The sequence below is a fragment of the Castor canadensis genome, chromosome 1 (assembly GCF_047511655.1).
Source record: "Castor canadensis chromosome 1, mCasCan1.hap1v2, whole genome shotgun sequence".
NCBI classification, from domain to species: Eukaryota; Metazoa; Chordata; class Mammalia; order Rodentia; family Castoridae; genus Castor; species Castor canadensis.
Genome location: NC_133386.1, coordinates 135,415,299 through 135,442,054, shown reverse-complemented (window position 1 = coordinate 135,442,054; position 26,756 = coordinate 135,415,299). Strand labels below are relative to the sequence as shown.

The window sequence follows — 26,756 nt, the reverse complement described above, 5'->3', positions numbered from 1 at the left end:
TGTGAGTGTCGAGGAACACATTCTATCCCATTTGTAGATTCCAGCTACCAGGAGAGCACAGAGCTTATAAAACCTAGCAGCTGTATAGAACAGAGGGTTGCAAATGACCACAAACCAATCATAATCCATCACTGTTAACATAAGCATTTGTATAATCACCAACATGCACTAAAGAAAAATTTTGCCATGAATCAAAGCAAAGATGCCCCAGTACTGACAAATTGAGTAAGAAAATGTGGTACTTATACACAATGGAATTTTAGTCAGCTATGAAGAAGAATGAAATTTCATCATTCACAGGTAAATGAATGGAACTGAAGAACATTATTTTAAGTCACATTAGTCAGGCTCAGAAGGCCAAAAGCTGCATGTTCTCCTTCATATGCAGATTATAGACCTACAACAAATGCAGTGGTATTATGCGACATGGGTCACTTAAGAGGGATAGGGCAAGGGAAGGAAACTAAAAACTTGAATGTGTTTGATGTGCTCACTGTACAGGACTGAATATAGAAATCTTAAACTGGCCAGCGTCACCATGGGAAGGGGACTAGGGGAGAGTGAAGAGGACTGGTAGAGATGAACCAGTTGAGATTGTAATATATATATGCATGGAAACCACACAAGGAATCTCCCTGTATAACTATCTTTATCACAAACTAGCAAAAACATCATATTTCTCTAAGTACATTTAATGTTTTAATTGCTATGTTGAAACAGGTATCAATAGAAGACATCTACAAAAATGTACATAGTCATATTTCCAAAAAGCAGTCGTGCAAGAAGGAATTAGCACTATAACTACTATCTGCATGCATGTTGTGCTATATTCATTTGATGGAACCCTCAAGAGCAATATAAAACCATTTTTTATAGATAACATAAATGTTGTTGGAACAAAATCCTGAAAAGAAACTCAGAAACAATAAAATGAAAACTATAAGGTTCAGCACTTATGTATGAATTTCAGACATAGAGAAAATTAAAATGTATTCTCTTGGAATCTATACATAGAGAATATAGCTAAAAGGGAAAAGTTATGACATGTCCCGCAATGGGGTTCTTCACAAGTGAAGCTGGGACAAGAACAGACCTTTCCTTTTTTTGCATTTTACTCACAAGTTATTTTAAAGGCATAATATGATTTAATAATCGTATATGTATCTACATTATCTCACTAATTCTATGAATAATTTTTTGACAACAAACATAAAAATCATTAAAACAATGTGTAAATTATATTTTTACAAACTGAGAGTGAAGTATGTGTTTGTGTGTATATGTACGTGTGTGTTTGAGTGTGTGTATATGTGTCTAAAATAAGTGAGAAAGCAACTTCATGTGGATTAACCTTCTGATGCTCTCCTTTGTCCTTGTTTCTTAGGCTGTAGATAAGAGGACTTAGTGTTGGGACCACCATGCTGTAAAACACAGTATCTACTTTGGTCAGGAGCAATGAACTTTTAGATGTAAGCACACAGTGGAGGAGAAAGATGACCTCATGCAGAAGCAGAAGTCAGTCAGGTGGGAAGCACAGGTGGATAAAGCTTTTTGGAGCACCCCCTTAGAAGGGATCCTGATGACAGTGACAAATATTACAGTATAGGAGGCAGTGATGATGAAATGGCTACAAGTCTCACTCAATGTATATATGATTAAACAGGCCAGCTGACTGGAAAAGGTATGAGAGCAGGCTGCAGAAAGGATGGCAGAAGACTCACAGCAAAAGTGAATATTGATGCCAGAACCACAGTAATATAGTACCAAAATAAAATATGTGAGCTTCAAGGAAGAGAGTCCACCCCACAGATAACTTCTGGGAGATCACAGAGCTTAAGAGACATAGCAACTGTGTAGAAAAGGGGGTTACACAGAGCTAGAAATCTGTCATAGGCCATAACTGCTAACATAAACATTTGTGTAATCACACATATGAAGCCATAAAAAAAATTGGGTACTGCATCCTTTGAAGGACATAGAACTGTCTTCCACTAGCACAGGTCTAGCAATTTTGGTGCAATTACAGATGTATATCAAAAGTCAACAAAGGATAAATGACTGGGGAAGAAGTACATGGAAGTGTGAAATTTGGTGTCAACCTTGATAATCAAAATCATATATAGGTTTTCCAATACAAAAACATCATAAATGATCAAGAACACCAATAATTGAGGCACCTGTAGATGTGAGTATTCTCAGAATCTGAAAAGAACAAAAGTGAATCCTAACTTTGATTTCTCTTATTCTGCTTTTGGTTCTTCTTGTTGGACGAAATTAGAGTATTCCTCCTTGGAGGCTGAGTAAAGAAGAAAAATAGGTGTTAAGAAAAAGAGAGAGACAGAGAGAGAGAGAGGAACATATCTTAATTCATGGCAGGGCATACCATGACAGATGATTCGAAAGAGCCTGACATCCTTTATCTTAACAGTTTCTTCCCACCCAGGCATTTCTGAAATCAGGAGAAAAATATAGTAGTGCATTTCTCCAGTTAAATCAATACTGTGAAGTCATTCCTGATTTTGTAAGATTATTTTAATGTTACTATTTTAAAATATGCTATAATCAAATCTGCATAGAATTCTTTAGTTAGACATCTAAAACTTTCAGTCATCTTGAAGTTTCTCAATAATGCTTTTGCCATACAACCACATGTAAGGGCTCTAGAATCTCAATTCCCTTCTAAGGTTAATGTCAGGGATTTTCTTTAATTTTTAAAGAGTTTTCATCTTGTTTGGGAAGGTTTAGTAATTGGCTTTTAGTCTTTAGATCTAGACTAATCTTTATGGTTCTTCAGTGTCTTACTGAATCCTCCATATTGGTATTTCACCTTTTTGTTTCATAATAAACCTCATGTTTTTAGAGATCTAACTGGTATGGATTCTATTCATTATGATTGCATAGAAAAGGTCCTGTCACTTTACATGATAATTCATCCAGTATTTTTTTTCCAAGAACAAAATACTTATTCCTCTAATCTTTTACAGTCTTAGAATACCTAGACTACCTACTGCTTTCTCACAAATCTATAAAAAGATTGCTAGTTCATTTGGACTGACTTTAAACTCTTAATGTCTGTTGTGTACACTGGCCTATTTGAACTAAAATGTGGTTTCAGAACCAAATATATTCTTCCTCACATAAACTCACTTGTATTCTGTATGAGAAATAAGTAATGTTCAGTTCACTGTCATATCTAAGCCAGAATTGCCTACAGTTGGGAATTCTAGTATATACGAATTGCATTTTCAAAAAAATGCCATTTTACTTTTGTAAGATTTTAAGGTTTTACATTTATTCCTATTGCATTCGAAGCACTATTATGTCTTGGATATTTCCCCTTCCCCTTTTTTCATTTAATTGGCTCATTCAAGTGTTAATCTCCTTCTATCAGACAAATAAATCTAATATAGTGAAAACAACTTTGCTAAGTAGTTAGGCTTTGTTATAGGTCATTTACTATGTTTCTAGAGGATGCATAAGATACTTTGGAATGATCTTGACCGTGGATCAGGTCAACATGAGTTGATATTTTGCCCCAGTCATCTATTAACAAGCAATTCTGAAAAGTTGTTAAGCTCTGCACCTCAGCTCCTTATCTCCACAAATATAGTGACCCTATCCATATTAAATATTCATTAATATAATTACTGATATTAGCTGCAACCAGTGATATTTCAAGTAGATAATTTTAGAGCATGTGGAACTTTATTCTACATTATAATGGTCACAAAACAGTTTATTTTTATTCTCTAATATTTCTTTTATTAATTTTCTTAGAGTTTATAATATGGGCAAAGATCTAGTATAAGCACCAATTATTTCAGAAATCATGACTGGCTCAATAGGGAACAAGGACTAGAAACATTTTGGCAGAGATACGGTAAAAGTAATAATTAGACTGACATAGGCATGGAGAGATAGATAGGTGAGGAGACAACTCAATTCATTGGGTAGGAGGCTAATGGGAGAAGGTCCCTGGGTAGAAAATCCACAATGGGTTCTCTAACTGTCCCAAGATAACGATTTAAGTGTGGGTGTGGAATTTCTAGTAAAGACTAAAAGTGAATGTTTGTTATTCTTTAGGGCTGGATGGGGAGTTTCTAGTAAGTTACCTACAAGGTGGGGGGGACTCCTGTCCTAACATAACTGTCTTATTTCACCCTAATAGTAATGTTCTCCCTTGGTTTCATTCTAACAATTCCTTAGATCACACATCCAAATTTCTTTCAGTGTCACAATCAGCACATTATTTTTTCCTCTTTTTTTTTTCACTGTCTCCTCTGGCTCCCCCCAAATCCCTTTTCTTTTCTTTCTGTTTTTTTTTTTTCAATTATTTTTGTACTAATATTAGAGTTTTGGACCCAAAGCAAACACCTGAGATCCATGAACTGGGTCCAGCCACCAGCCCCTAAATGCCAAATAAAGAGGCATGCTGAAGGCAAAGAAAGGAGATTTATTACACAGTTCAGGACATGCCACGGGAGGAGGCAGAGTAACCACTCAGCTCATCTTCAGCCATGTTCTGGGGTATAGACGTAAGCTATCGGCTTAAATCGACAAAAATAACTGGGGGGTAGGTGAAAAAAGTTATCATAGCTAAACAGTTGAGCCGCATGTGTGGTCTGGTCATTATCTCAGTCCTTGTTCTGGGAAAGACTCCAGAGATGTTATCTGGAAAACAGGCAGGTAGTGAATGCAAAGGAATGTCTTTCTGTCCCTTGTCATGGACATGTTATCAAATGTCTTTCCTGAAATTCAAGGTGATTTAAAAGTGACTGCAAAGAGGATGGCTTAGAGCAAAGACAGATACAAAATGTAGGACAGGTGACATAGTTTTCTCCTGTTATTAGCTTATTTGTGGGTCCAGGAAGGTTTCAGTGCTTTTCAGCCAAAGCAGTTTGAGTGCCTCCTACGTGAGCACTTGTGTCTCAATACCAATATTTGTTAATTTGTGATTTAATACATATGTGTACTCTATTGTTATTCCTTGCATTTATTTATACAATAACTTAATACCTTCAATGAAATATCTGTTCCCACTGTAACAGTAATTATTTCCTCAATTTAAAGCACAATTGTTGATGGCACTGGTGCAGTCTGTGATCAGAAGACTTCCAAATTCTTTGTTCCTTTGTGGAAAAATACATGGCAGGACATGTGGGTGTAAATGCAGTTTATTAAATTTAGGGAAGGGAAATACAAAGGGGAGCATGGTAGGTCCCAGGTGGAAGCTGGAAGCCAAGACAGCGTGCTTCTGTTCTGCTCTTCAGGTGCTTTTGAAACATACAGAAAGTTATGGGAAGTGGAGAACCAGGTGATTCCAACCTAGTAATCAATGAGTGAGGAAAGGCATGGGTGATACCCAGCCAGGTGAGGGCAGCTCCTGAGCCAAGCATGGTTAATTATTTGGGAGCCGGGTGTCTGATTGTCCTGCAAAGTGATGGAGATCTAGGTTGCTCATTGAGATCTCCTTCATCTATACAGATGAATAGCTCTGTTGCCAAGTGATTTGAGACTTAAAAGGCTTTTATTCTGGAAGAGATAAATCTGGCTTGGAAGGAATGACCCAAATATTAACAATGATAGGAGCATCAGAAGGGGCCATGCTAGGTACCGCAGAAAGGATAAAGATCCAACTTTTTATTTTGAAAAATGACAGAGAGTCTTATGGTTACTTTTCCTATAGGTTTTTATACTTATAGCTATTTTTAACTGTTTTGACTGCCACTAGAGTGGGCAGTTAAGGGCTAACCATTTGGTGTAATATCTTCATTAGATGCCAGGTGTACCGGGGCAGGGGCCAGACCAATTAGAGGGCAAACATCAATGAGTCAGTTCTTTACTGAAAGAAGACTCACAGTGTCCTATGTAGAAGTTAGAGACCATTGAAAGTTATATTGCGTTTGGTTAAAAAGAAGGCCTTGGCCAAATACATGAGTTTTCCAGTTTTCAGAAGTCTAGAAGATTTAAATGTTAGAGCATACACTCTATGGGTGTGTCAAGAAACATAATCTATCCCATCTAAAATTTCCTGCTATAACTAAACCACTGAGCTTAAGACACTGAACATATATGTATAGCAGAGGGTTACCAAGAGTCACAAATCCATTATAGGAAATCAATGCTAACAGAAACATTTCTGTCATCACAGATATGCATTCAAAAACAAATAGGGTCATGCATCACTCAAAAGAGAGAATTCTGTCTTCTACAAATAAGATCTTTAACAGTTTTGGTATAAATACAATAGAATAACAATATCAAAAGGTGAAAGAGAGCTGAGGAAAAAGCACATGGGTATATAAAGCTTGAGAGTGATACTTTTGACAACACATATGCCCAAGTTTTCCACCAGAATAAATAAAGAGATGGAAAAGAACATGAGGAAGAAGGTATCTGTAGGTGTGGGTATACTGAGAATCCCAAAAGCAAAAATGTGGTCATAGAGCTGTAGTTTCCCAAATCAAGCATCATAACACCATAGACTAGAAACATGGGAATTTCACTTGGCAATAACACAGGTGTGGTTCAACATAAACCAATGAATACAAACAAGTATGGTCACCTTGTACTCAGGACTGTTGTGCTTAACATTTTATTCTTATTTCATCTGCACTTTGAATATTTGATTATAGATAGCTAAATTTGCCTATTTGACTATAGTTTGCTTATTGTGAATAAAAATGTAATAGCTATCAATATTATTTTATGTAAATTACCTCTAAATGTTTATAAGTAGAATTCCCCATATTAATATGTAATTATACTACCACATAGTAGACTTGTAGTAAAATCAAGCAAACATTTACCATAGTCCTTTTGTCTAAACTTCACATCATGGTAATGTTTCTGAAGATTAATATCATTAATGTATAAATGACTGTCAAATTATTTGGGGGACATGTCTTGAATCAGTTGTTCACATTTCTGTGTGGGTATAAAGAATATTTACCTATAATTGGTATATCCTATTGTGAAGGATCATAAAGCATTTATATATGATTTATATATGATCATTTATATATGTGATCATATTTATATATGATTACTTTAAGTTGGTCATATGAGAATCCACTGATTATTTTGTTGCAATTATTTTTTCTACCACATGGCAATCTTCAAAACTTAAAATGTTCAAAAGGACATGATCTTATAAAGAAGTATATGGAGATAATCTTAAGCATTCCATATTGACTATCTTCTCCTTGCTATGTATTCTGTTTCTAGTACATATTGTATTAAATATGAAAAAATAACCAGTAGCTAATATCTATTAAACTATAGTACTGTGAAATGTAGCACATCTTGCAAAATAAGTAAAAAAATACTTTCTTCCTGTAGCAAACTTAGGAGTGTTGCCCAAATAAGAATGAAAGAAATATGTAAGACTTACTGATAAAAACTTTCTGCTTTTCTAAAAAGGAGTCTGAATACTGAGAAATCTGAGTTTGGGAAATTTCACGTGATTAATATTTAAATACATGATAGATTATGGAAATGGATGAAGAGACCTAATGAATATGATTGACCATCATGAACACACCTGAGAACTGACATGAATTTTAGCCTTGCCTGGTACAACTGAGGCTCCCATGAAACTTGCCACAACTAGTCTTAGGCACAGAGCATCAGCTACAAAATCACACTCTTCTGTAGGAGATTAGGCAAACTTTTGTGAATGTTGGTCACAAATCTTGGGAAAATAATTCTTTTCATATTCAAAAGTCATTTACTTGTAATGGACAAAACCACACACATTAAGACTTTTTATACATATTGTGCTACTAATGCAAATGACTATATTAATAAACTTGTTTACAATTTAGCTTAGAGAAATAATTCTGGAATAGTTAAAGTATACTCAGCCAAATAGTAACTAAATTACTGTCCTAAAAATCTTTATGCCAAGATGAAAACAAGACACGATGGTTTTTTAAAGGGAAGAATTCCTGACAATTTTAGCATGATTTGTATTCAGTTTTATTAACAATATTTTTACTGTCAATGTTTTACACTAAAACCCCTTTTCTCACATCTAATAACTCTTTAATCCTTGTCATTGAAGCAAACTATTGCATTAATAATTGTAGTCAATTCTGTTTTTTAGGATGTCTTGTTTTTAAGGATATCTTGTTTTAAGATATCATTTATTACTACTGGCTTTTCTCATAACATTCAGGTCTTAACAGAATTCCTTTTGATTATCTGAAAAACAAACAATATTGCTTTATCCCCTCTCATAACATAGATTTTCAAATATTTCAAGTCAATTCACTAATCCTCTTGCTTTATTCTTAGTAAACACTTTTACTTCTTGTTCAATAATTTTACATTTATTTTCTAGCACTGGTAAAAAATTCAGCATTTGTACTCAAAATTCTTTGTATATGTCTTCTTTTTTTAAGTCTATGCTTCTTGAGCTGATATCAGTACAAGGAACTAGATCAAGAATCCATGAGGTACATATCCGGGAAAGAGGGAATGAATTCAAGCAACTGCTTTTGCTTGTAACATATCAAATAACTTGGAACTTGTAGTTAATTATGTGAGCAGAGTAGTTCAACTTACTACCATGATAAAATTTGCTCATGGTTTAGTAATAAGCCACAAACCTAATGCTCCTGAAGTTAGAATTCAGGGGCCAAGCTCAGGATTACACATTGCATATAAGAATGCTCAGATACTGTAAGCATAGTACATAAAATACATTTATACATTAATGCATAAATATACATTTAGTACAAAGACAAAATATGATACAATTTTAAAATGATAATCACATTACTGTCTTATGAGTTAGGTAATACAGCAATAACCAAAATGGGATATCCAAGAATTTGATCACGAGAAGACATGCAGTGTAAGTTTAAATTTTTATCAGTATATTTTCCTTTCTTTTTTTGTTCTGGTCTTATATTTGTGATCAGGTTGTGTTGGCATTATATCGAAATAACTTCTTAACCTTAAAAGATAGTTTTATAAGCCTCATGCTAAGCACAAAGCAAACAATTTACAATATACAAATCAAAAATAATAAGAAAGGAATCCAGTAAATATCGCAAATTAGGGTACTTCATGAAACCACACCACTCTCTCCTTCCTCTACCCCCACTCATTTTGACACTGGGTCTTGCAAATTGCTAATAACCAGGAAAAATGTACTCCCCTCCTTATTGTAGTCTGTGCTTTCTTACTGTGTAGAATTCTCAGCATTTGCATCACAGTCATTCTCCCTGGCCAAAGCTGATTTTTGGGATGACTACCCACTGAGCCCCTGCAATGAAGGCTATTGGATCTTGGAGATGACGAGTATATGAGGTCATGGATATTTTAATTATCTTGATTTTATCATTACACAAGGAATATGTAAATTGAAACATTACACTCTACACCACAAATATGTATTCATTTTTACATTAATAATAAGTAATTTAAGAACATACTCATTTAGATATGAACACATACTCACACATGCACAATTCACACATACAAGTTTTAAAATAATAATCTGGAATGTCTCCCATGATAACTAAAAACTTACAGAAGGACTGGGGGTTGATTGTAGTGACAGAGATTGTGCTTAGTATGAGAACAGCCTAGAATTCAATCCTCAAATTGAATAAATAAATAAATTAGAAAATAATAAATGTTAGATTAAATTTTATATGGTACACTTTGTGCGGAAAATATTGGTGCATATCCAAAAACAGTAAATTGTATATGGTACATGTTTTAGTAAAAAGCATTACATTAAAAATAAATTTCTATTTGGTAAAAAAGCCTTGGGGGAAAAATGAGTAACATTTCTTAGCTTGGACTGAAATTGCAACATAAGGATAGCTCTATACTCTCTGATTATAAACTTTATCATTAATAACAAGATAAAAAATATAAGTTAATTCCTTATATTAAACATTAACTAGTGATTTGGGTTAATAAAGTGACCTAAAATTATTAGAAAACCTCAGTATATCATTACAATCATGTTTTATCTCTTATTCATAATAGTTTTCTAGCATTATTAAGAGAAAATATGTTCAGAAATGTATAAGTTTTCATAAATTTTGTATAGAGTTTGAGCTTAATTCTTCACATCTCCCTTCTCCCATGACTGCCAACTTACAACTTTTTCCTCAAAAGGTAGTTGATTTTTCTCATCCCTTGATTTTGGGCTAAACCATGTGATTTTCTCTGATTCACACAATGTTAACAAGTGAGAATCAGTCAGAGATTTCAAGTACATTTTTATTAAAGGTAAGCTGTATTGTGTCTATACTGAGTAAAGATCAGTAGCCAAACAGTCCCAGAAAGATCAGACTCAGGTCTGAAGAATAAAGGTGAGCTCATCGAGGAAGTGAAGCCCTGTCTCAATTCCCAAGTAACTCCACTCAGCAAAGCTATTACAGTAGTCATGGAAATCATTGCTTTTTATATATCATTGGGATTTTTCTTTTTTCCTATATAAATAACTTATATTGTATAAGCCTGGATGACATTGGATAAAAACAATTGATATCTTTAAACATTTTTTTTTCTGCTTTGTTTTGTTTTTTGGTTGGACTGGGATTCGAAATCAGGACTTCACACTTACACAGGAAGCATTCTACCACTTGAGTCTTCTAATCCATTCTAAATGTTTTCATATGAATGAAAATGAATCTAAAATTATTCCAATATATCAAAACATAATAAAAATGATGTATGACCATATCAAAAGAAATGGTACAGAGAGATGAACATATATTTACAAAGCATATTGTATTTTCTTGTGCTGGTATGTAGAGAAAAAATATAATTTAAAATGCCACAATCTCAAATTTTTAAGAGAGATAGATTTCGTATTTATTTTTGTTTGAATGTTAATTGTTAATGTCAAAATGCCATTTTAGGACCAAATGTAAATACGTTTTAAAAATTTAGTGTTTTAAGAATAGTTCTTTATATACTAACTTGATATTCTATCCTCTTTAAACTTTAATTATTGAAGAATATCTCTAAAATTTTACCTCAAAAGATTTAATCTTTTTATGTTTTAATTTGTTTATTCATTTTTTCATATGTACATAGATTGTTTGGGCCATTTCTCCCCCACCGGCCCCTGCCCCCTTCTGCTGCTCCCTACCCCCCTTGCTTTTTAACTAAATATTGACTTGAGCAATAATATGGAATATTATTACATACATATTATACATTACATATTAATACAATATCTAAATCAAAGATTCAGTTTAAGTGATCTGAGTGCCCATACATGATAATTTTTGTAATTTAAAAGTTATTTCACTAAACTATAGGGTGAACAGGTATGGGAATGCTAACTGCAGTGCCATCATAGATTCATGAGCTGATTTGATGTTATCGACAGCACCATTACTCTCAAAAGTAGTATGCCTAATACCATGAGCTATGCTATTCTAATTGGGTGTTTGTTACTGCCCTGATTATCTACTTCACATCTGCATTCCTGATGCTGTAGATCAGTGGGTAAAGAATGAGGATACTCGCTGCACAAAAGACAGAGCATAACTTGATCACAAACCAGGAAAATTTTGGAGGTATAAACACATCATAGAGAAAAGGTAATTCCAAAGAAATAACCATGGTAGTTAGATAGCAACCCCATATGGAGAAGATTTTGTAACTTTCCCAGTTAAAACATTTTCATGACAGTGATGAAAGTGAAATCATAGGAAGTAAGAAAATTCATCATGCTATTTGTTTCCTTAAATAAGGCAGAGACAAACAAACAGGACACAGAAACAACAGCACAATGCTCAGAGACAAATTTATTTATAAATGCAGTCCCACCAAGGATTGGGTAATTAAAAATATCCAAGTATTTTAGAACACATGGAAGCACATGTGCATGATGTAGCTGCCTACAAAGAGCAAAACATCCAGGACATTGCATTTGTGTAGGGAAGTGGGTCACAAATGCCAGAAATCAATCAGAGTCCATCATGATGAATGTTTCTGTCATCAAGAAGATGCATACAAAGATTTGCTGGATGCATCTTTTGAAGCAGATGTTTCTGACTTCCACAACTACATTTTCTAACAGACTGAGATAAACTACTGTCAAATAACAGAAGATCTTTGCAAGAATGTTGTCACCCACATCTCTATAAGATACCAAAAAGAAAGCATGTAGAAGACATTGTATGGATGAGCAGATTGTGGTACATTTATTTGATGGAATATTCACAACCAATTAAAAATGAGCCACTCTTACACTTGATGATTTAAATATAGCTTCAAAACAAAATCCTATAAAAAAAGAATATAGAAACAATCTAAAGTATACTTAATGATTTCATTTAAATGAATTTCAAATGCAGACAAAGTTAAAATTCATACTCTCAGAAACTGCATATAGGGTGTTAGTTAAAATTAAAAATTATGAATGACACAATCACCACAATGCATCTCACATCTAGCTGTGCAGGAATGGCATAGTGAATTCAAAATGTCTTATGTGTTCATGGTATTCTTGATATTTACTATTACTTTTTTGGAAAAACTAAACACAGAGGACTATAATTTTTTGAAAGTACTCATTATAAGGGTCTATTAGAAAGATCAGAGAGAGAAAGAAAGAGAGGGAACAATAAATTTAGAAAGAGATTTCAGGGACGAGAAAGGAGAGGAAGGGAAGAGAAGGATAAAATAAAAGGAAGACTTATTTACAAGTTCCAAGGAATGGAATGCAGACATCACTAGAGGGTCCATTATTTAGTCCACTAGATTCCAGAAGGGACAAAAACATAATTTTCTTCCTGTTTTTCCTCTTTCACTCAAAATTAAACCACAAGGCAATTAATCTATATAAATGTGTATAAATTATCCAACTAATTCTCTGAACAATTTTGTACCAGTATTGAAGAAAATTGAAAAATGTGATGTGTAAGGTATATATATATATATATATATTTTATATATATTTTTAAATGACTATGGCTATGCTTGTGTAAGTGTGTTTGTGTGACTAAAATGATTGACAAAGGACCTTGATATTGATTAAATTCCTTACAGTCTCCTTTACATCTTTTTTTCTTAGGCTGTAGGTAAGCAGTTTACCATGGCAATCACCATGCTATAAAATAGAGTTGATATTTTGACAGTAATCAATGAACTTTTAGATCTCTGCACAAAGTTGAGAACAAGAATGACCTCATAGCAGAAGCAGATGGCAGTCAGGTGGGAGGCACAGGAAGAAAGTGCTTTTATGAATGCTCCCTTAGATGGAATACTGATAATAGTGACAAATATGACAATTTAGGCGATAAGGATGATAAGGATACCGCGATCTTCACTGATACCTCCTCAGCTGCATGAAGGAGGTATCAGTACAGGCTGCATTAAGGATGGCAGACATCTTACAGCAAAAGTGATTTAACAGGCTATATCCACAATAAGAGAGTTTTGAAAGAAAATAGTCCGTGTCAAAGCACAAACTATATCCCCCAAATAACTCACAGTAACCAGGAGAGAACAGAGCTTAGAACAGAGTGTAGAGCAGTGGATTACACACAGACAAACCGGTCATAGGCCATCACTGCTAGCATAAGCATTCATATAACCACAAATGCACATCTGAAGCAAAATTGTACCATCCATCCACACAAGAAGATAATTTTGTTTTCTCCAAGAAAGATGTCTATCAATATCAGCGCAGTTACAGTGGCGAACAAAAAATAAACGAAGGATAAATAGCTGAGGAAGAAAGTACATAGGAGTGTGGAGTTTAGGATTAATCCTGATGATCAAGTCATACTTAGGTTTTCTAACACAGAAACAATGTAGACAGTGAAGAGCACCAGAAACAATGGCATCTGGTTCTTTGGAAATTCTGAAAAGCCCGAGAACTCAAAAATTACTTCAGCACTTTGATTTCTCCCATCCTGCAGTTTGGTTCTGTTGGAGAAAATCAAAGCATTCATCATGAGTCATCATTATTGACAGCACATACAATGGGTATTATGAAAGAAAAACACAGAACACATCTAAGTTCCTAGCATTAGTACATATAAAAAATGTATGGATCAAAAGAAAAAAAAAGATCCTCCATCATGGAAATTAACAATAGGTTTCTACCCAATAGAAGAGACCAGGAGAGCATTTATTCAGTTAAAAAATAAATAAAATAGTACAGAGAAGCCATAACCAATTCAACATAAACATTTTACTGTTATGAATCGAGAAATATTTAGTCAAAGTTGCAGGGAATTTTCCATGTGGACTCTCACAGTTCAAGTTAGAAAACATCAATAATTAAAATTTTCAATGGCATTCTTATGATGCCGTTGCTTGTAAAGGCTCTAAAAATCTCACATAATTCCCTTCTAAATCAGAATGTGAGAGTTTTCATTGAGTTTTTAAAGCCTTAGCATTTTTTTGGGCTGATGTAGTAATAATTTATTTCTACTCTTTAAATCTATGTATCTGTCTGTCTTCCTAATCATCCATACATATCTTTAAAGAGCAATACCAACTTTTATTTATCATCAATGACGAAAAATAATGTGCAACAGTAAGAAATGATAGAAATAAACTCTAAAAAACTTAAAGTAACATTTCCATGCTGGGTGTAACAGTGAACAATACATAATATAAAATACATCGATAAAACACAATTTAATAAGTCTTGGGCTTTAAAACTTAGTTGGGGACACAAATATCCTATCATTTTCACATCTGAAAACTGGGGTAATTTCAAGTATAACTGGAATAAGAAAGACCCTATATTCTACTAACATGACAAATGTACAAGATCAAGAGCTTCTAGATAACTGACAACAGCTAATTTTTCTTACACAGAGCTCCCCAATACGAACAGCATTGTTTGTCTCATTTTTAACATCCTATATTATCATAGTTGGGAAAAAAGATTTTCATTAAATACAGAAGTTTATTTTGCTTTATTTGGGGGAAATGTTCAGATTAGAAACACTGAAATAGAAACTATTATTTCTATGAGGAAGTCACATAAATCTGAGATGAATATACAACTCAGCACTAGAATTTCATTAAAAATATAATTGCAGGCTAATTTTCAAATAACTCAAGAAGCTGAAGTCTCTGAGCAAAGGTTACAATAAGTACTAAGGTAGGAAGAAAGAACAGTGATCCTGTTTTATTGTGTGTCTCATAATGAGTTTAAGCAATTGTATTTTCCCTTCTTTGTCGTTTTTTTTTTTTTTTTTTTTTTTTTTTCTAGTGCTGGGCACTGAATTAGAGGTTTGGCTAGGCAAACATGGACTTAGTCCATGTTTCTTCTTCTTGTTTCTTAAATTAAAGCACATGTCTTCAGAGTTCTATCCTTTGAATTTTTGCAGGAAAAGGTTCTGATAGTGTGGCCTCTATTTTATTTCAAATAATAAATATTTATTACTATTACCTTTTCCCGTCTAAATATTCCTGTATTTCCTACTATTTTCTCACAAATCCAAATCAATATACATAGATTACTAATTCTTCTGGAACAACTTTAATTCTTAATATCTATTAAGACATAATTGTGCACTATGGCCTGTTTGAGCTACATCATGACCCTCAACCAATATTCTTCCCTATAAAACCACACTTATAATTAAATATGATAATTAATGTTAAATTGGAAAACAGAGCTAAACCTTTCTCTTCTACTGCCTATAATTGAAAACTCCAGTATAGGAGCATTGAATTTTTGACAAAGCACAATTTTAGCTTTATAAGTTGCTAGCATTGATTTCTTTTTTGTATTGCACTTATAATAGTGATTGAATCATCATATTTTTCAAGACTATTTGACTTTTTTGTCTAGATGAATGTTCATTATTTAGTTTATTATAAACTCAACATTCTTCCACCAGACAAACATCATTTCAAATACTGAAAATGATTTTTCCAAATAGTGAAGCCTTATTAATGGATTACTTAATTTGTTTTGGTGAGAATATGAATTTTGAAATATCTTAGACTTCAGAACAGTTTAGCCTATCTTTAATTTCTCCTTAAACAGAATACTCATATGTGACTCTCACAAGATGTTCAACCTTTCCAGAGAAATGATTCAGTAAGTATTAAATCATTATCATTACCATCATTATTATTGTTACTACTAACACAATTATTAAAATATCATTATGTATAAATTGTATCTCAAATTAGGTATTTTAAAACATCTCATTCTTTATTTTACATTGTTTTGAATGACCACAGAAATTAGGTTCTTTCTCCTATTTGTAATTCTGTGTTAATGAATCTACTTATAATTGAAAGTATATAAAAAACCTTATATACTTATTAGTTTAGAAATCATGGCTGTTACAAATAGAGAACAAGAAATAAGGAAAAATTGGCAGAAAAAAACACTGTTCTTTTTTATTATATTCTAACTGGTCATTTGTTCTCAGCTAAACATCTCTAATCTCTCAAACCATTAGAACTTTTTAAAAAATTTTCTCCTTTCTTTGCCTTGTCTTTGTCTGGCTCCCCCAAATTCCCTTTGCATCTCAGCTTCACGTTGTGAGTAAAGCAAATTAGGGAAAAAACAAAGGAAATATTCAAAACACACTTCTATCTTTATTCTTGAACCATAGTATATTTATTCATCTAAAATCAGTGGACCTTGAATTGGCTTGTCTACTCCCACTCTACCAGATTATTTTATTTTATTTTAGTATGTTGGTGAACCTAACACATTGTTAGGTAGATACATCTACATTCCACAGCTTTCCTTCTATTCACTAACAGCTTTTTCAATCTTTCATGCATAAAACATATTCTTTCAACATTTAACACCACACCCTCATCACATGTCTCTTCCAGGTAACATGACATGTTTTTTCACTCTAATTCTAAGCACCATCTAACCTGTTAGTGCCTAGTTCCTGGACACACTCTTCCAGAAAGCTAGGGTCATGAATTCACATGTCAAAATGTACTGTTCTTCCTTATTTCCATGTATATGGTTTTAAAATAAAAATTATTATACTAAGCCTATATTTCTCTAAGTTTTATAACTTTAATCATTCCTTAAATGATATTTAAAAATTGAGGATGATTAATCTTACTTTGATATTCAGTTGGATTCTTAGATATCGTTAATGTATACAAATAAAGTTGAAAGACAAAATCACACCAAAGTTATTGAAAATGTGGGAAACAGAATGCAATACATTGTATTCTTATTCTTGGGTGAAAATAATGTATGCAACTATCACTAGGTTCACAGAGGTGTTTCTTTGACAAAAAATATTGTATTTCTGATTTCAGAGTTTTCCACCAGAGAATTAAAATTTAACATTCAGACTATTAATTCAATATAAGCCAGACATACTTTTCAGGGGCACTGGGATTTGAACTCACGGCTTACCTCTTGAGCCACTCCACCAGCCCTTTTTTGTGATAGTTTTATTCAAGATAGGGTCTCACGAACTATTTGCCTGGGCAATCTTCAATCCTCGATTATCCTGAACTCTGCCTTCTGAGTAGCTAGGATTACAAGCATAAGCCATGGCTGCTGAGCCCGGATACCCTTTACAGAATCATTTATAATGACACTTTTGATCAATTCGATAAATTAGCTTAAAAAAATTTCTCAAGAATGAAGTTATTTTAAACAAATTTTTCTACGTTGTAATTAGGCAGTGGGAGTTTCATTCAAAATACATGCCACTAAATGTAGAATGAAAATTTTTGCTATTATAAAAGAAAATCATGAGCAGCATATATGTTCTATGAAGTTGAGTTAGTCTCAGACATCATATTTAGGCATCATGTCTATTTTATATCTTAACTAAATGACCTTGGAGAGTCAGGCCCCAGAGAATCTTGACTGGGTATTATCATGAGTTACAAACAAGACAATTTGAAGAAAAGAATATAATTAATTTAAACCACCAAATCATATGGGAAATTTGAATATGTTGACTTTGTGAGCTTAGAAAAATACAACAAACATCTCATGATCAATTTACAATTCAAAGTTTTCTATGTTTAATGTAAGAACCTTCTACATTCTAGATTTAATGTAAGAACCTTATGAAATTCATGAAAAATCACCACTTTTGTGCACCTGTTTTTTCTTTTTCTTGTTCTATAAATATAATATCCAGTTTCATACTGTCTATAGTCTATATTTTTTACCCTTTTCATTGAATATTTTATAATTATGTTTTCTTCCTACCTTGAAATTCATATTGCACATATATTACTAGTAGGCCATTGACAGATGTATTCAATAAAGTATGTATTTTGTTTCTGTGTTATAATAGAAATTCTATTAACATCTCTAGAAGTATATAGCATGAAAAAATTATATCAATGTTGGCATATTTTGGACACAATCTCTGAAATCACATTTTATTAAAAAGAATTTGACTACATTTTAGCTCTTAAATAACATTTATACTGGATATAGACTTCATGAATTGGTATTTCATACAATCTGACATCTGTGTTTGCTCATTGGAAGTCAGATGCCTGTCAAATCACTACTATTTGCAGAATTCCTTCTGTTGGTTACTTTTTGTCTTCTGATGTACTTTTTGTTTTCTTTGTTTAGAACTTTTTCTCTCATGCATGCATAATGTGGATTGGTATCCTCCTTTAGGTCAGGAAAATTCTCACCCATGATGTTTTCAGTTATTATTTTTTCCTGCATTTTTGTCTAATATTACCCTTTCCCTGATTAAAAATATATGTAAGTATTAAATCATCTATGTCCTTTGCTTTGTTTTTTTGTTAACATTTTTCACCTTATTCTGTTTTATTCTATTTTCCCATTGATAAATTTTATAATAGATTACTTCTCTCTTCAACTGTGGGCAATTAGCTATTAAAACTATTTGCTGAATTCTCAGTTTCATTTACTATATATTAATACTGTGTTTAGTTCCTTTACAAGGAAACTCACAATGGTAAATTATTAAATATTATTGTTTTCATTTCCTATGAGTTTTTATTTTAATAAACCTCTCATTCATAGAATATGTGGTTAATTTACAAGTTATTTTAAATAATTCTAGTTATGGCAGTTATATCTTGTTTCACATGACTTTCATATACTTTAACATACTTGTTTATGTATTGCATATTACCTTATAAAACACATGTGGAAATAAGTTGAGATCTATAATGATTTAATATTTTTCAAGATATTTTATTTGTTTCCAATAAGCATTTAAAACAAAGGTCTGCAGTACAACTATCATAAAAACTCCAGACTTATTATAACACTGGTCCATGGAATGAGACACAACTACATTTCACATTGAGAATTTTGTGATCTATCCCCTATACATTTACACCTGTGTGCCTCTGTCTAGGTCTCTATCCAGGCCCATCAGAAGCTATGGTGATCTTTAACTTCACCATTTCATTATGTATCCATTTATCCATTAAATGTGTAGCTGATCATTTTAAACAAAAGATTCCAAGGGAAGTACAGCTGCATATAACTTGCTTATCTCTCTGAGGTCCTGCTTTACTATTAGACTTGGCCTACTATATATTTTCTGAAAGGACATGAATTCATTTTCCAATATCTGAAAATTAGTTCTCAAATAGATAAAATGCAATGATAATTGTCTAAGTTTGTAATACAGCAAAAACTGTATCTGACATAGTCACTCTGCAAACTACTGAGTTACTCTTATGAGTTAACCATTGTGATAGCTGCAAAAGATCATCTCAATGTCTTTTCTGTGTTTACATATTGAGGGTGCTCCTTGAATATTCTCAAAGTGCCTGATAATGAGACCAACAGCATGAATCGGGTTCTCCTTCTGGACTCCTTTACATCACTCTGTGGAACATTAAGATTTTAGAAACCTACGTGGATGTCTGTAGCAATCTACTTTAACCTTCAATAAAAATCCTAAGTTTCTTCCAAGGAACTCTGTCATTTTGATTGTAGAAACTTTTCCCGCCTTGGGAATGTTTGCTAATGCTCATTAAGATATATATATTTTTTTCTTTTTTCTTCACAACATAGCAAACCTGTGATTACAGCAAAAGCTGTACTAAGAGAAGTTTACAATGAATGCATGCATAATGCACAGAAAATATTTGAAATATATGACCTAAGGATGTATCTGTAGAACTTAAAAAAGTAGGTACAACCAAAATTCAAATTTAGTAGAAGGAAAAAATACAATATCAGATCCAAAAATACATAAAGTCAACAAAATAAACAGTTGTGTTTTGAGAAGAGAAACAAAATTTGCAAATTCACCTAGACTAACAAAAACAACAACAACAAAAAAGACCCAGGTACAATCTAAGATGATAAAGAGTGATACCACAAAAACTAAAAGGCTAATTAAGGATTATTCTAAAGAGCCATATGCTGATAAATAGGCAAATCTAGAAAAAAATAGACAAGTTTCTGGACAAATATGACACACCATAATTTAAACAAGAGGGTATGAAGAATCCAATGTACCAAAAACAAATATAAGTGACAGTAATAAAAAGAGTTCATTGCTGAAATTGCCAAGTCTTTAAAGGTGAAATGACAGCAATGCTTCTCAAATTAATCCACACAGTTAAAAAGGAGGTAAAACTTCTAAACTCATTTGAAGAGATTGTCATTACTTTGTTAACAAAATTTGACTAGGCACCATATCATACAAACACTAACATACACACACACACACACACACATGAATATACACATATAGGCTCACACACACAAAAAAACACCACAAAACTTCTAGACCAATATCTCTGATGAACTTCTATAATAATGATAGGCAAAAATCATCAACATATGAAAAAAATCATATACCATTATCAAACTGGTTTCATGCCATGGATGCAAAGGTGATTTAATATACACAAACCAATAAATTAATATATGACATAAGCAAAATGATAGATAAATATCACATGATTATCTCAATGTATGCAAAAAAAAGCATTTTAAAAATGAAACATCACTTTATGAAATAATTCATAAATAAATCAGATTTAGAAGAGTCATACACTAATATAAAAAAGGCTTTATATAGAAAATACACAACTAACATTATGATAAATGGGTGAAGAAAACACTGGGTATATATACAATGGAATATTAATCAGGCATAAAGAATAATAAGATCCTGCCATTTGCCCCCAAAATAGATAGAACTAAGGGATATCACATTAGACAAAATAGGCCAGATTAAGAAAGACAAGTTTATGATATATTCTTCCTCATACATAGAAACTGAAAATAAATTGAAAATGACCCAAATGTAGAATATTGGTTACTAGGGACTGAAGAGGGAAGGAAAACAAGAGTGGAAAGTGGTTCTGTATAAATGAAGCACACTAGTATATATCTAGTGGCTGCATATAATGGGTGAATATTTATGCATATGAACAAACATCAAAATTAATTCTATTGTAAGTATAAGTCTTATGCATTAATAAAAATTTTTTAATTATTTTGGTCTATTATTTTGTTCTGTTTTCAATAGTCTACAGATTACTGCATTGTTGGCTTTACTTATTTAATCAATAACAAGAACCACAAATTTCAATATTTTAATTTTGGTTTGGAATTTTTCAGGAATGAGACATCACTGGTCTTTTGATCCCTCTTGAGGTAAGGTTATTTACCTGTTTCATATTTTATACAACTACATATTTACTAAATTTTCTTCAGAGTATGTAACAGAAAACTTCACTGATTTCAAAGAAAAATAACCTATGAACATGAAAATCTATCAAATATTCATCTCTTATTGTAAATACACTCCCATTTCACAGTAAGAAAATTGAAAAAAAATAAGAAATATTAAAAAAAACTTGACTAGCATATTATTTTCAAATACAATCTCTTCCATGTGCTAAGAGATTTTTTCTACTTTTAATCTTCCACTGCTATGTTACAGAAGTGTAATATGGTAATATTAACAACATTTGAGGGGAGGAGGAGAAAGATGGTATATTTTTGACATCATCCATGTATCTTAGATCATAGGGTGCTACATACTTAAAAAGTCAGGAAGAAAAAACAGACTCACAAAAAATAATATCAGAGAATGACTTGTGAAAACCAAAAAAAAAAAAAAAAAACCAAAATAAATTGCAAAGTGAGTACATAAAGTGTATCAGGAAGAAAGGATGGTCAGCTGTTCCTAGTATAGTTCATGGATCAACTGAAATGAAATATGAGATCTCACCATTGGATTTAATTGTGTGGAGGTGATTTTAAAATAGTGAAACTTTTTTAATACAGAGCTGTCAGGATCCATGTTGGCATAGTTTAAGATGTAATGAGAAGAAGGGACAAGACTATGGAGTGTTGACATTCTTACAGCCCAGCAGTGACCAAGTATCCTGAAAAGGGAAGATCAGAGGACCCCAAAAGGCACCCACTGGGTTTCATAAGCAGCAAGAAGCAAAGCTCTCTCCAAATACACAAATAGATAAACAACTAACCATGGGAAGAATGGGAAGAATGACTCTCACCTCAACACTCATGATCCCCAACCCTGAAGTCACCAGGCTCCATTACTCAGCTGTCCTGCTTCTTGGCACATACAGGAACTTGAAGCTTCACACTTCCCCAATATAGGACCTACTACATTCACCTTGAAATGCCAGGGAGACTGGCAACCTTGTGGAAGCAGGTACCACAGTTCCCACTGCTCCACAGGTAACAGAAGATGCAAGCTAGCAGGCTCTGTTCCCTTGGTGACAGTACCATAGAGCTGAGTTCCCTGAAGCCTGTGCAGGAGATTAGACTGGGCAACTCCCAATGCCCTCAGGCTTTGTTCTCCTGAGCTGGCAAGAGCACCATGGGACTGAACTTCCTGAAGCCCTTACAGGAAATTGGGCCCCAAAACTCCTGCTACCCACAGTCTTGGCTCTCCTGTCAGCAGCAGTGTCACAGGACTGTACTCCCTGAAGCCCCTGTGGGAAATCAGACCCCAAAACTCTCACTGCCCTCAGTCTTTGTTATCTGATGCTTGAAGCATCTGCTGTGGATCCTGGAAGCTCATGCCCCAAGGAGAGTAGACTCCTGGGTCCCTGCTCCATGGTGGGCACTATATGATTCAAACCTGCTGGCCTTGCTGCCCCAGGGGAACCCTCAAGTTGTCACAGAGTGCCAGGAGACTGCCACCACACACCCAAGTGAAACCAGTTTCCAGACCTTGCAAATCTGCTGGTACCAGGAGGTTTCAATCCCCATAGTGTACAGAGGCCCAGAACTCCCCACTGTCCCTGACAGGAAGACAGCCCTTGCTCCCCTATCAAAGAGTGAGAATGCCCCACTGAGATTCCCCACTGAGGGGAAGAAAGCTGTAATCTGCTACTCTGCAAGTGGCACCAGAAGCTCTGTTCCCCAAAGGAACACAGAAGCCCAGCACTTTACACTGCACCTTCCTGCAGGACAGTTACTACTCTCCTGTCCATGTGTTCCACAATGCAGAGCCCCAGTGCTTCCTATTGCAACTGCAAGAGAGCCCCTTTACCCCTATAAAAGAGCTGAAATTCCATTCCCCTCACTGAGGGGAGAAAGGAGGTAACTGGCACCACAATAAGAACCCTATAAAGGGTAACATATCCAGCATACCCTTCTCTGAGGAACACTGGTGGAACTCCAGCAGAAAAAAAAAACAAAACCCAAAAATAATCACAAAACACCAATTGAAGGGACACAAGAGATTAAAACTATAACCAAAAATATCTCCAGATCAGTAAATCCCAACACAGAATGAAACAGCAAGACAAGTGTTCTCCATTAAAAGCCAATTCCACCACTAAGCATCCAAACACCTTCATAGAAGAGCTATCAAATAATAAATTTCAAAAAACAATACCAAAAATGATTAACTACCTCAAAGAAGAAACAAAAATGTTAGTGTTTGACCTCAAAGAGGACATGAGTAAACAATTAAATGACCTCAAAGAAAATACAAACAGATGAATGAAATTAAGATAATCTAAGATGTAAAAGAAGAAAATCAATAAAGATATGGAAACACTGAAAAATAATCAATTTGAAGTAAACAACTCAATATCCCAAATAACTATCGCAACTGAAAGTTTGGTGAACAGAGCGGAGCAAGTTGAAATTAGAGTATGAGGAACAGAAGACAAAGTAGAGGAATTAGACCAATAGTAAAAGACCATGTAAGAATGCTAAGAATATATTAATGGAACATGTATGATATCTGAGATGCCATGAAAAAAAACAAACCTATGAATCATGGGAGTAGAAGGAGAAGAGAAGATACAAACTAAAGGTACTGACAACTTGTTTAATAGAATAATAGCAGAAAACTTCCCTAACCTCAAGAAAGAGAGTCACCCAGGTACAGGAAGCTTACAGAACACTGAACTGTCAGAATCAAAAGAGAAACACCCCCAGACACATTATAATCAACATTCAGCACACAGAACAAAGAAAGAATTCTGAAAGCTGTAAAAGAGAAAAGACAAGTCCATATCAAGGTAAACATGTTAAAATAACAGCAGATATCTCAACTCAAACTCTACGTGCAAGAAGGCCATGGAAAACATAATTCAGGCCCTGAGAGAAAGTATTTGTCAACCTAGATTAGTCTATCTAGAAAAACTGTCCTTTCTAATTGCAGGAGAAACTAAAACCTTCTACCACAAGGAAAAACTAAAGGACTTTGTGACCACCAAGCCAGCACTACAGAAGATATTTAAAGGATTTTTATGTAGAGAAGAAGAAACTAAAACCTTCTACCACAAGGAAAAACTAAAGAACTTTGTAATCACCAAGTCAGCACTACAGAAAATACTTAAAGAATTTTTATGTATAGAAGAAGAAACTAGAGTGAGACAGGTATACTGAAGAAAGAATAAACCCTTTTGAGAAAGGAGACCAGTAAACAAGGAATAGATAAAACAACAGTGGAGTAAAAATAACTGGGAACAACAAGTATCTCTCAATATAAACACTGAATATAAATGGTCTCAATACCCCAATCAAGAGACATAGACTGGCAAATTAGATTGAAAAACAGGACCCAACCATATGTTGCTTGCAAGAAACTCATCTAATGGGAAAAATAAACACTGGCTTAGAGTCAAAGGGTGGAAAAATGTTCTCCAAGCAAATAGATCTCATAAAAAAAATAGGTGTAGCTAACTCATATCTGACAAAGTCAACCTCAGACTAAAATCAGTAAGAAGAGACAATGATGGTCACTTCATATTAATGGAAGGAAAAATCATCAAAAGGGAATATCAATCCTTAACATATATGCAACAAACTCAGGGGCACCCAATGACATAAAAAAACTCTACTGACCCTAAGAGCACAGACAGACACTAACATAGTGATAATGGGAGACCTAAATACTCCACTGTCACCAACTGATAGGTCATCCAGACAAAAATCAGCAAAGAAGCTTCAGAGCTACTCCATACATTAGATCAAATACACATGATTGATTTCTACAGAGTATTCCACCCAACATCTAGGCAATACACATTCTTTTCTGCAGCTCATGGAATTTTCTCCAAAATAGATCATATTTTAGGACACAAAGCAAGTCTTAACAAATTCAAGAAAATCAAAATAACTCCCTGCATTATATCAGATCACAGCTAAATAAAACTGGACCTTAAAAACAAAAGAAACTCTAGAAAGTATTCAGACACATGGAGACTGAACAACACAGTGCTAAAAAACTGATGGATAACTGAAGTGATAAAGAAAGAAATCAAAATTTCCTAGAATCCAAAGAAAATGAAAATACAACCTACTAGAATCTGGGACACAGTATAGGCAGTGCTATGGGGAAAGTTTATAGCTATAAGTGCCTACATTAAAAAAACAAGACCTCTCAAATAAACAATCTAATGATGTACTTTAAGATCCTAGAAAAACAAGAACAAACCAAACTGAAAGCCAGTAGATAGAGAGAAATAATAAAGATCAGCACTGAGATTAATGAAATTGGAACCAAACAAACTACACAAAGATTCAATGAAACAAAAATTTGGTTCTTGGAAAAGATTAATAAGGTTGACAAACCCTTAGCCAAGAAGACAAAATGGAACAGAGGGAACATCCAAATTAATAAAATCAGAGGTGAAAAAGGAGTCATAATGACAAATAAAAACAAAATCCAGACAATCATTAGTTACTACTTTGATAACTTATACTCAAGAAAACTGGAATAGCTAGACAAAGTGGATAAATTCCAAGATGCATATAACCAACCAAAATTAAACCAAGAAGCACTTAACTACCTAAATAATCCCATTACATGCAATGAAATTGAAGTAGTAAAAAAAGTCTCCCTACAAAGAAGAGCCCCAAACCTGACGGATTCATGCCCAAATTTTACCAAACCTTTAAAGAAGAACTGACATCAATAGTTCTCAAACATTTCTGGAAATAGAAAGGGAAAGAACACTACTAAACTAATTCTATGAAGCCAGCATTACACTCATTCTGAAAGCAAATGAAGACGTAACCAGGAAGAGAATTTTAGACTGACATCTTTACTGAATGTAGATGCATAGATTATCAACAAAATATTGGCAAACAGAATTCAACAACACATCAAAATGGTCATACACCATGACCAAGTCAGTTTCTTTCCAGGGATGCAAGGATGGTTCAACATACATAAATCCATAAATGTAATACAGTACATAAGCAGAAGCAAGGACCCAAACCACATGATCCTCTCAATAGACGCAGAAAAAGCCTTTGACAAAATCCTACAACCTTTCATGATAAAAGCACTGAAGAAAGTAGGAATAGAAGGAATGTTGCTCAACATAGTAAA

General features: G+C 33.6%; 1 pseudogene; it reads right to left on the bottom strand.

The window, feature by feature from the left end:
* Window positions 1-1,314: 1,314 nt before the first annotated feature.
* LOC109676597 (olfactory receptor 1165-like) lies at window positions 1,315-17,498 on the bottom strand (annotated as a pseudogene).
* Window positions 17,499-26,756: the final 9,258 nt, after the last annotated feature.